The sequence below is a fragment of the Falco naumanni genome, chromosome Z (genome assembly GCF_017639655.2).
Source record: "Falco naumanni isolate bFalNau1 chromosome Z, bFalNau1.pat, whole genome shotgun sequence".
NCBI classification, from domain to species: domain Eukaryota; kingdom Metazoa; phylum Chordata; class Aves; order Falconiformes; family Falconidae; genus Falco; species Falco naumanni.
This window is the reverse complement of record NC_054080.1, coordinates 29,584,208-29,594,207: the sequence shown is the minus strand read 5'-3', so window position 1 is coordinate 29,594,207 and position 10,000 is coordinate 29,584,208. Positions and strand designations below refer to the sequence as shown.

At 38.1% G+C, this 10,000-nt stretch overlaps 1 long non-coding RNA gene across 1 annotated transcript; it reads left to right on the top strand.

The window, feature by feature from the left end:
• Positions 1 to 4,640: 4,640 nt before the first annotated feature.
• On the top strand, positions 4,641 to 9,629 carry LOC121081348. Its single transcript, XR_005825654.1, has 3 exons — positions 4,641 to 4,828; positions 5,600 to 5,699; positions 8,262 to 9,629. It is a non-coding gene; the product is annotated as an uncharacterized LOC121081348 (long non-coding RNA).
• Positions 9,630 to 10,000: the final 371 nt, after the last annotated feature.

The window sequence follows — 10,000 nt, the reverse complement described above, 5'->3', positions numbered from 1 at the left end:
TATGGGTGGAAATCATCTAGCCAAAAGAATTTGGTTAGTAAGGGCACAAAGTGATATGTGACAGTGTCAAATTCACAGAGGCCAAACTGAAAGAAGATATATCCTGCAATGTCTTCAGTGTGTTAGATTCTTTTGGAATCAGTGATGCTGTTGATTAAGTTGGTGTTCCTTTGCAACACTGAAGTATTTATTTATTTTTTTTTTTACTTCAGATGAACTTCCAGTATTTTTTATTACAGATAAGTCTCTTGTTTTAAAGCAGGTTGTGTAGGGACCACAGTAATTTTTATACATTTATGTGAGCCAGTGAGCCCAAACATAATTTTTTAACTTGCTTAGGCAGTTTACTTTTCATTGAGGAGCTGTCTTTCTCTTGAAAATAGAATTAAAATGTTGTTATCGTAGCAACAGGTTCCAGTACTTATTTCGCTCAAGTTATATTTTCTATGTTGCTACAGTCCTAGAGCTTATTGCTGTTTTATCTACTGGGTTTTATCCATAAATATTTCTCAGAGGAGGAAGGCAGCTTTCCACTTAGTGCATATCAAGACTTTAAATGTTTACTTCTGTCATGAAACTATATAGTTAAAAGTTGACAAACATATTTAACAAAAGTAAACTTTCCTATTATAGCCTAAGTGCTTTAATTAAAAAAATATACATATGTATTAAAACACAAATATATACTGTGATTTACCTTTGTGGTCAAGTAAAGTTTAACCACAGAGTTTAGATGAAATAATTAATGTGTTACTTAAATGGAAGATAATACAGAGAACGGGAGGGAAACATTCTGTATACAAATACTTGAAGTCTGAATGTCATGTTTCCAACTCATTCAGGAAATTAAAACAGTTTATTAATTTTCAGAAATCAATGAAATTTTAAATTCTGCCCTTAATATGAGGCAAAGGGTAACCAAATCAACAAGTGTGATGCAATCGGATACGATTATGCATAAGGAATACAAAGATAAGCAGGAGAAGGTAAATATCTCAAACTGTAAAGTACTAGCTGCTAAAAAGGATTTCTTAGCCTAGAAGACACCCAGACTAAGAAGAATCCATGCATTGCTCCCACAATTGTCTGACGAGAAGCTCTGCAGTGAAGCCCCAATGTGACAGCGTAGAGCTGTAAGACTGTGAATGTCTTATACAATGAGTCTGTACCACATGTACATAACATTACATGCTTCAGCTTGCTCAGAACTGCTTTACTGAGTAAGTTGTTACCTAAATAAAAATAAATAAATCATGGAGTAAAAGGCAATAGGCCTGTGCTACAGACTCCATCATTGGAGGATGGACCTAATACTAGTTACGGAGAGGTGCCTTGCAAACATGCCTCCTGGATGTAATTGGTTTAGAAAGAGCCGTACATTTAATCAGGTATTAAATTTTCTAGCCAGGTAGGTTTTTTCCCATGAATATTGTATTTGATTGTATTTATTTTTCTGTAATCTGAAATCAGTGCTGCCTATTAAAAGACTAGTTTTGTTCTGATATTTAAGAAAGCGTATTACTTATGTAACATCCAGCAAATAGAGGCACACATTGCAGACTATCTTTTACAGGATTATTTTGTTTCAGACACAATTTTCTCCTTTTTCTAGCTCTCAACCCTTCTAAAACACTATCTGTTATCAGACTTTTACAGACCAAAAAGTAATGTTTCCAAATTCTATGTGCTGAACACTTCCATACTGTGCAGAGATTTTTCTCAATTACTCATGCATGACATGAATAAAAAAACCTCACAGTTTTAATTACAGTGGTGTAATGACTTGAATTAACTTTAGGGTTCATCTGTTTGTTTTTGTCTTTATTTTGTTTGCATCCAACCACGTCTGATCTGAGATTTAAAATCAAATCTATGGTATTGGGCTTTCCATGCCTGATCAGATTTTTGTTGTTGTAGCATGCAGAATTTGAATAAATTAGTGGAGATAAGTGCCAGGATGCTGGGAAAAGATGCCATATAAATGCTGAAATGATAATTAAATGCCTTTTCCCCCAACATTTTTCAATTTAAGAGAGTCTAAAATGCCTTCATATTTGATTCCTTTTTCCCTATTTGTAGATTTTGCAGCAAAATTATCTCCAGACCATTCAGCCTATATGGAAAATGCCATCTCTCTCTCTCCCCTGGTAAATCTTTCTAATAGCACCACAGGTGTTTTAGTCACCTGCAATTTTGGGCTATTTTGTTATTTCAGAAAAGCAGCACATGAAATGCAACTTTCTTTGATGTGCTGATAGAACGCTGCTCCCCCTTCAAATGGGTATAACAGTGTCCTTAATTACCATTTTTCCTTCCTTCTTTCTAACTTCCAGCAGAAGAATAAAATAGTGATCCAACCTCATTGACAAGGATTTTTATACTCTGTAAGGCTTAATTTGGAGGAATAAATTAACTCTTCAGCCATATTGGTAACGGGATGTCTACATTAAACTTACACTAAATGTTTGTGCAAATGCACAGTCAGAAGGACGTTCTGTTTTAGGGCCATCCTGTCACCAACAGGGCCAGCCTTGCCTCCTGCTTTGTATCAGCTTTAATGAGCATGTGGACACACTGTGCCTTGAGAATTCATTCAGTTGGCTGAGAATGAACTGAGACAAAAAATGAAATATTATTTTTTTCCTGCAGATCAGTACGGTGATCTGACTTGCTGCACGGCTACACAGCCACCATTACTGATGCTAAATAGGGGTGGGCAGAACAGAATATCCAGCTAGGCTAAACTGAAGAGAGGGATATAAACTTGTTAGAGATTCTGTCCCAGCTGGCCAGGAAGCTGCAGTTAGTACATATGTATTAGGTAATTTTAGTCTTATTGGGTACTACTATCTGGGTAGCCAAAGTGACGTACATAGTAAGACATGCTGGCCTTCTGAGTATTTATTGAGGGGAATCATTGTACAAGACTTTCAGAAATTTGGCTTGCTTTATCTTTGTTGTACCAGTTGACCTTAAGGCCACTGATGATATTTTTGTGCTAATGTGCAATAGGTCGGGATTGAAAGCTGGTTTCTGTAAGTGCCTGAAGTACTGCACATGACATTTCTAAGTGGGCTACCAGACTAGACATCAGAAAGGGAGAGGGATTTTAGACCAAATTGCTCAGAGCAAGGCTTCAGATGGCAATCTAGCCCACTCTGGGAAAAAGTAAGAGTGAATATTCAGACCAAATTGTCTCCCTCAGAATCCTTTTCCAGCAAGAGCAACTGGAAACCACTTATGGAAGAATAAGGAGAGAGCAAGCATGTTTGATGCTTCTTCTGAGTAGTCTTCAGCCTCTGACCATTTCCAGGTTTATGGGAAACCTAGTTAGTTACCCCAAATAGTTATTCAATGTCCCTTTAGAACCCATAAACCCTTTTTGCACTTAGAGTGCTTTTCTGCACCATAGATCCCTTCCCTTTCCATCTGACCCTCAGTTGTTTTGCATGAAGTTCCCTGGAAGTCATACTGAAGCAGACTGATTTTTGTCACACAATACCTTTGATTGTTTATACACTTCCATTATTTTGTCCCTAAGTTATCGCTTTTCCAGAAAGAAGAGTGTTAGCCTGACACAGCACTATCAAAGCTAGCTGTCTGCAACAAGGCTTTTACCATCCCATGCCATGTTAACTTCAATAAGTAGTTCCCACACCTTGCCCTGGCATGGCCACCAATCCCCCACAAGGTTTCAAAGGTTCATCTACTGTCTGTACCGTTTCCTCATCCTCTTCAGGCCAGACTACCCTGCCTCTCTGCCATCCAGGGTGCTCTCTGTCCTCCCTCTACTTCTTGCAAGTCTCCCTTCAGCTGGTGCTCCCCTTCCATGCCCCTTAGAGTTATTTAACCACTCAGCAGGAACCAGCCACAGCTGCACCTTATCCACATCAGCCAACCTGCCACCCCTGAAGCCAGCCCACAGCTGAATATTATCAATGTTAATTAGCCTGCCTTCATTCCTCTATAATTCCTTTACACTAGCCCAGCTGGGCAGATCTCATATATAGCCAATGTCTACATATTGTTACTGCCTCCTGAACCTTTTCTTGTTTCAATATATTCTTTTTCAATATATCCCAAGTTTAGAAGAAACATTCGTTTTTACTGTGTTATTACAGTGTTGTCTGTTTTGTTGTCTGTTCCTTTCCTAACATTCCTGATCCGCAGCTTGCTTTTTGACTTCTACTGAATGCTGAGCTGGTGATTTCCTGGAACTAGATGTCATATCCCCAAGATTTTACTCCTTAATGGCAATGGTAATCTTATAACTTTGATTTTAGTTTTTTCCCTCCAATGTTTATTATTCTTTGTGTAACTGCCTTAACTACACTAAATGCATTTAACTACACTGAATTTCATCTGCCATTTTAGTGCTGAACTGTATAGTCTTATGTGTTTCTTCTGTTCGTATATATCTACACCAAAAACCAAGACACACCTCTGTTACATATAAATTGTTATCATGATACTGTCACCTAAAGGAGCTGTAGCAGGGGAAAGACAGATTTTCTTTTAGACTCCCCTGCAACTGAAAGGTAACTTTGTTGCTAATGAATCAGAGAAATTTTATTTATTCATTAATGAGTACAGAGACATTTCAAGTTACTGAAGTGTTTAAGGAAAATGAGTGTTAGCAAAAAGTTTATTAAATATGTGTGAGAAAAATCTAAAGTTACTCTTGTGTCTTTTTTTTCTTTTTCTTCTAGAAAGAATTAATAGAGTGTGAGGTGTGTGGAGCTACTGCAAAACTATTCAGAAATGTTGTTTAATAAGCAGCATAATTCACTGCAGACTTCCTGTTTCCATGTCTACTTCCTATACCACAGTGAGCTCTTTGTTAATTTCTGTGTAGAATTCTTGGCTAACACTTGTGGCTTTACAGTTTGGACCTTTAAAATGTTTTTGAACAAAATGCTGCTTTTTACGTTTCTAAGTGAAAGAAGTCAGGTATTGGTTGTTTAGAGGAGTAACTTTCAATATTGAATTGGTGCAGGGAAAGGAAAGACATGCACACAGGCCAAGTTTAATTAGGCTCCCCAGAAGAACAACACTAAAATTGAGTACACAACCTCTTGTATTGTGTTTAATCTTAAAGGTCATACAAACTAGCTTCCTGTTCCTTGACTTTCAACATTTTGTACCTAAAATCTAGACATCATTATAAGAGTATGAAATTCATTGGAGGCTACTAGGTTCCTCCGAGAAGGGGAAACAGACATTTTTAACTTCCATCTATGCCGCTTCCCCTGACATTCAGTTCAGACACCTAGTTTTCCTTTAGATTCTTTCAGAACTCATGGAATCAGAGAAAAAAGATCTTGGAAGGATCCTCTGTGTTAGGGGTTGCTGAATTCAGCAGCATGCTTCTGCCTTATGCCCCTAGGCAGAGCCAATAGCAATGGTGTGCATGTGTTCCCAACAGACACACTAAGATACACATTGAATAGTGAATGCTGTACCACTTATCTAAAGGATGACGCACCTATGTTTTAGTTAAAAGTCGGGAAATGTCCAAGGACCCTTATTGCCACATGACGGATGTACAGACTGCTAAGTCCTTGGGTTGGTTATCTTTAAAAGGGACATTTTGTCTTAGATTCCTGTTGTACATGCAACGTGGTGAAGATGGAGACTTTAAACATGGCCACTGAGGAATAGAGTCTGCGCAGGGACAACTCCTCAAGGACATTGCACAAGTATGAGATATGTAAATGAATTCTCAGAATTGTAATGAATATGTAAACAATTTCTTGGAAAACTAATGAATAAGTATGAGTAGCTTGTATAAAGGGGGGACTGAAAAGTCCCCTCGGTGTGCATGACTTCGGTGGAGCGATCCCCCATGCACCCAGTGCTGCAGAATAAAGATAACCTCTGCTCGCCTGCATATTGCTGACTGATTCTTCAAATCAACATATACTGTCCACTTATATGCAGGAGGCCACACAGATCATAGACAGAAACCACAGCATTCCTACAAATACAAAAAAAACATCAATGGCTTCACCCTGGTCTCCTTTCTGGCAGATAAATGTCTGTTAGTGGGAAATACATGCATGCACAGGTCTGGATGCCCCAAGAACTGACTCAGGTGCTCAGGCTGCCCAGTAGTGTGCCCTGGATCTTAGATCTCTCCAGCTGCTGGGACCTGGGCGCATGAGCCTCCAGGCTGCAGTCCCACTCCAGCTGCTGGTGCAGACTTCCCTTATGCACAGCAACACGCACAGATGCACACATTATGCTCCTCCCCTGCATGCTATAACATGTCCCAAACCACAAGGCAAAAACCCCTCCCAGTCTCTAAGGCTTGTTCCCCAGTGCTCCCCTGGCATGTGCAGATAAACCTTTTCCCATGTAACCTAACACTCCGGAGTCCTGTAATCCCAGTCTGCTCAAAGGAGATCTAGTTTCAAAGGCTGATCATACTGCTCAGGGCATTGCTCAATCAAGTGTCAAAAGTGCCCAGGGCTGGAGTCCACAATCTCTCTGAGTGCCTGTTCCAGTGTCTGTCCATATTCATGGAGAAGAATTTCTTCACCTATGGCAAATCATCATTTTCCTAAAATTCCCTTTCACACTCTAGGGATGGTCACTTTGAAGAAGGAACAGTCTTACAAATCAGATAATAAGGGAAAGAAAAGAAAAAAAAGAAAGATCAGTACTGATCTCTGATCTTGGATGAGTATGTCGTTACTGCTACACCAAAAATCTTCTAACAGCTGGCAGCAGTACATGATTTTGTTGCCCTGATAGAGATGCAACTTCCTTTGTCCCTATAAAAAATCATGACACTTCTTATATGATTCAACAGACCTTTTCTATTCAGAGAAATATCTGTTGACTGACAACACTGAACTGCATACAGCGAACTTTCCCTGTTGGTCTCTAGTAGAATGTTTTCCAGTTGTCTTCTTGCAACTTATGCAAGTGTTCACAATTTGATAGATTGAGAGTTCTCCTTTAGTAATTCTGTTTTGTTTGCCTGGATTATTTTAAACTGAATGATCTTCTGAAGCACAGAAGAGTTACAGGCCCTTGCCCCTTTCCCCCTCCTCTTGCTTGTTTAGTTTTGGAATGTCTATATGATGTCTTTTGTATCAATACACATAGAGGCTAGGAATCCTTTTTCCTGGGTTGACCTCTTGGTTAATAGCAAAATGAAGCATATTTCTTGTTCCAGACCTGTTAGTCTCAGCCCATTTCTCAAAACTTTTGGAGGTAAAGGAGGGTTGGAGGTAAAGGGATGCTAATTCTTCCAACAGAGAACTGAAGGACAGAGAAATTAAATGGTTCATTTAAAATAGCTGAGTGAGAGAACAAAACTCAGTCTTTCCAATTTCCATTTTAGTATTGCAACCACTGACCTATCCTTTCTCTTGTTACATGCCCTCATATCAGCGAAGTCTAATTTGTAATTTTCTCATTCAATCTGATTCTCCAAATGTCAGTAAGTAGAAGAGTGCAAGGTGGATTCTATCTTAAATTTAGGCTGTGAATCAATCAAAAGACAGAATCTTTTCATTTGAAAACTTTATGATGGAGTTGGAGAAGCTAATCACCCCCTTAACTTAATTGTTAACTGAGTGACAGATGCTATTAATTAGACTAAAATGGACAGTTTATAACGTAAACAGTGCTTGTTAATTTTTATTTTGTTCTTTTGATTGGGAACTGGAAAGAAAAAAAAATTAAAATATCACAATGGAATATATTTTTAAAATATATTTTATTGAATTGAAAGTAAAAAATCAACATGATACTTGCAAAAGGATTTTAGCTTGTTTTTCACATCAAAGAAATGCAATATCTCAGTAGAGCTTTATATAGTAATCCAAATTGATTTTTAAAAAATCTTTGGATGGTTGCCCATTGCTGCCATATGCCTTAGTCAGAAATATACCTATTTTCAAAAGCATCATGTGTACCTTTTGCAAAACCTTTCATGCAGCACTCACTTTCTATCATCCACTGTTGAACTGAAAAGCATATTTTGAGACATAGCTGTATGTAATTATGCTAGCTGTATGGAGTTACGTTTTTTACAGAACTATCTTCAACAATGTAGTTCTCTATATAGCTGTGCCAGAGTCCTGTTGATATCAAATGATTAATAAAATTGAATGCATTGTTAGTAGTTTGACTTTAAGACAACTAGAACAAATGAATTGTTAATGGTTAATTCATATTACAAGCACTTTGTATGTCTTACACTTTTGTATGTAAGCACTTCTTTAACACTGGCAAATACTTTTGTTTAGGAAAACGAACTTCAAAAGGAAATGCCTCCACAAGACAGATGAGCTGACTGGAAGCTCACCAGAAGAGATGAGCTCAGCAAATCTAAGGGACACGTAATTCCAGCAGAGGCAGGTCACAACCAATGACTCATTGACCGACCACGAGCTCAAGAAATTCCCCAGACCCAAAAAGAAGCGGAGACTGAGTGTGCGTACTTATTAATATAAGAAGTGAGAGAATTGCTTAACAAATAGGAAACAGAGTACTAAGTAATTAAACAGTTATATAACTTGTAACCAATGAAGGCTGATGGCCTTGCTTGCTGAACAGTGCAAATAGTGTAACGTTTTGACAATCAGGAAGCTAGGCATTTGTGGGTTACACATAGGTCCATACTTTGCACAAACTAGAATAAAGAAATAGAAATACCTCGACTCCATGTATGAACTGGAGCTGCACACTGGGTAACAAACACGCCCACAGGACCGCATTTAGCTTTTTATACACTATGGCTGGCTCAGTCACTTTCTGCACAGGCATACTTCACTGAATTTTTGGTTCAGCACTTAATATGTTGTTAAAACCCGTTGAATCAGAACCCAGAATTTTATTCTCATTTGGGAATGTCATGCATCCAGGGCTGTAGAACAGTATCCTAACAGGAATTTTCACTTCATAGAGACTTCTAAAATGCACTCTTTCAGCAGTGGACGAATAACAGCTTCATAACTTTTGCACGTATTTTGTTTTGCTAAACTTATACCATAATGCTTTTATTGTTCAGTACATTGGTTGCTTTTGGTTTGCCCATGTGACTGGTTCAGTAACTTTTTTTCTTTTTATACTTGCTGGTTAATGCATTTTAAAAAATATAGATAATCAACTGACTGTGTAGTGGAAGTACATAACAAAGAAGAAAAGACTCCTCAAACTTAAAACTGTAATCACTAAATTTACTGTAACCCCTCAAAACAGTTCAGAATTTCCATTTTCTACTCAACAGTGATTTCCTGAATGACTTTTTACCTTTAATTTATACTAGATACCAATAAGATATTAGACACCAATCTGCAGCTGACTGTCGCTTTGGGTGGATTTCTTTGCCTCAGAGTTTTCCACCAAAATTCTGCCTCTGCATAAGCTGTCATAAGGAAACAGCTGAAATACTGTGGTCTAAAAGCTTAAAGCTACCAGGCAAAACTGAATCCTGTCAAATCACTTTGATGATTAAGAATGATACGAGACATTTGGAAATTCTATGCAAGTAAGAGGCACTAAACAGGGAAAATCATCAAGGATAGAAAACCAATTATTCGTGCATGAATGCAACTAGGTTTTCAAAGTCTTTAATAGTGAAAATGTATTTATTGACTTCTTAAAAGAACACATATATGCTCCAGTTCATTAGGAGGGGATGGTTTTAAGGGACTTCCTTGTATTCTTTGTCCTTTGGTCTCAGGCTGGTTCACAGAAAAATTGTAACCGTGTCTGTTTTTTTGCTGCACTTCATTGACTGCAATTCACTCTATCTATTTTAACAATGAAAACGCAGGCAATATGGACATCTGCTTTGCTGACTAGCTCTTGCCCTGCAGAGTAGGAGAGGGGCAGTGTAGTGCCGTTGCTAGCAGGGAACACTAGTTCCCTCTGCTGTGGAAGATGAGGAAAGCATGAATAATATGTCTGTGTGCAGCTTTGCAACACAAATTGTGATGATCCAACCATTGGGTTCTCTTCATGATGCTCTTTAGGAAGAAAA